This window comes from Prunus avium, unplaced genomic scaffold (genome assembly GCF_965620075.1).
Source record: "Prunus avium unplaced genomic scaffold, drPruAviu1.hap1.1 HAP1_SCAFFOLD_22, whole genome shotgun sequence".
Classification (NCBI taxonomy): Eukaryota; Viridiplantae; Streptophyta; class Magnoliopsida; order Rosales; family Rosaceae; genus Prunus; species Prunus avium.
The window spans coordinates 360,001-362,500 of record NW_028276881.1 but is presented as its reverse complement, the minus strand read 5'-3'; positions in this window follow the sequence as shown (position 1 = coordinate 362,500).

Here is a 2,500-nt window from a genome sequence, read left to right as displayed (position 1 = left end):
AGCATACCGAAGACAACCCCAAGCTAAAGCTCACTTGAAGCCAACGCATCGTCACCATGTGTTCGTGTGGCCGAGAATTGGGTAGCTTCTTCATCAACCCCGCCGAAAGCCATCCTCGACATACCCGTGCATTGAGAAGGTTTGGTGGCCGTACTCCCAACACAAAAGCATACCGAGGACAACCCCAAGCAAAAATTCATTTGAAGCCAACCCATCGTCGCCCACAACTAGTGGGTGAATGGTGTGCTTCCCGGGGTTGGCATAGACATTCCCTCGCATGCAAAAGATTGTCGATGCGAAAGATTATCTATGCCAACCCCGGGAAGCACACCATTCACACACTCCCGACCGGTGTGGTGTGGCGGTGATTGGATAGTTACGGATTGAGCACTTGCCAAGGATCAAAATGTGTCATTTAGAAGAAACATTTTCAAAAAGTTTTTAAAATCTTGTGGGTTTGCAACTCATAAGAGCGTCACTTTCAACGTCCCCGGTATTGGATTGAGTTTCTAAAAACAACCGTGCACACCGAGGTTAAACTTTACCGGCTCCACTCCGACTCGCCGCTCGCCCACAATTTGTTTGCAACGAAACATTTGTTTTTAATTTTGTTGGTTTGAAATTGTTTTGAAAAGGTTCTTTAAATCTAGTGGGTTTGCAACTCATAAGAGCGTCACTTTCAACGTCCCCGGCATTGGATTGAGTTTCTAAAAACAACCGTGCACACCGAGGTTAAACTTTACCGGCTCCACTCCGACTCGCCGCTCGCCCACTAGTCCGAAGGCAACAAAACATTTGTTTTTCATTTTGATGAAAATTTCTGTTTTTAAATCTTGTTGGTTTGAAATTGTTTTGAAAAGGTTCTTTAAATCTTGCGGGTTTGCAACTCATAAGAGCGTCACTTTCAACGTCCCCGGCATTGGATTGAGTTTCTAAAAACAACCGTGCACACCGAGGTTAAACTTTACCGGCTCCACTCCGACTCGCCGCTCGCCCACAAATCCGAAGGCAACAAAACATTTGTTTTTAATTTTGATGAAATTTTTTGAAAACATTGGCTTGGCAAGCCCCAATCCGCGACTATCCACCCACCGCCACCCCACACGGGTGGTTGTTGTTGCGAAATGAGGTTGTGGTCGACATGCCCGTGCATTTGAGAAGGAGTTCCTAGCACTCCATGCTCTCCCATGCCAAAAAAAAGCCTAGACAACCCCATTTCGCAACTTTCCACGCCTTTTTTTTCCTCCCTCACCCATGGCGGCGGCGTGGTGGCGGAGGCCGGATTCCGGCCACCACCGCCATGGGTGGCAGCCCCCCGACCCCGACACCAAACCCATAATACCGAGGCAACATATCGAGGCAACATGACATGGGTGTGGCGTGGGGGAAGGGGGCTGCAGCTAGGAAGGCATGGGCTGCCATGCATATGCAGGCAACACACACCCCCCTATATAGCATTTTATGCATTTAGCCCTTTGACAGGAAGAGACATCACCTATGCGCGAGGAGTCATAATGGGCTCTAAATAATTCAATACAAGGTATTTGGACGTGATTTTTTGCAGGGATACTAAGAAACATGCAATCTATGATGGGAAAAAGTTTCATAAATTTTTGAAGTCGGGAAGTATTTTTTATTATTTTTAGAAGTCGTAAAATTGAAAAAATCATTAAAACAAATCCGGGAGGAATTTTTTAGTTTTGTAAGTTGGAGAAGGTCCTAAAAATCATAGACTACTTATGGGGAGCTTATTGTGCGAGGAAATTTCAATAAAAACGGGGTTTGACAAGATTTGAAAAATTCTGTCGACATTTGAAAAAACCTGGAACCATGCTGCCGGCATGCTGCGCACATGCTGCGCGCATGCTGCGCGCAGACTGCGCGCATGCCATGGCAGGACAAGTTTCGCTAGCCTCACTGTCGACAGATGCGCAAGCTGCGCGCACGCTGCGCACAGGCTGCGCGCACGCTGCGCACAGGCTGCGCGCACGCTGCGCACAGGCTGCGCGCATGCTGCGCACAGACTGCGCGCACGCTGCGCGCATGCCATGGCAGGACAAGTTTCGCTAGCCTCACTGTCGACAGATGCGCAAGCTGCGCGCAAGCTGCGCGCAAGCTCCGCGCACGCTGCGCACAGCCTGTGCGCATGTTGTGCGCAGGCTGCGCGCATGCCATGGCAGGACAAGTTTCGCTAGCCTCACTGTCGACAGATGCGCAAGCTGCGCGCACGCTGCGCACAGGCTGCGCACAGCGCATGCCATGGCAGGACAAGTTCGCTAGCCTCACTGTCGACAGATGCGCAAGCTGCGCGCACAGGCTGCGCGCACGCCATGGCAGGACAAGTTTCGCTAGCCTCACTGTCGACAGAATCAGCACGCTGCGCGCAAGCTGCGCGCACGCTGCCGGCATGGTGCGCGCACGCTGCCGGCATGCTGTGCGCACGCTGCGCGCGCGCATGGCAGGACAAGTTTCGAAAATTTCTGTCGACAGTCTCAGCAGC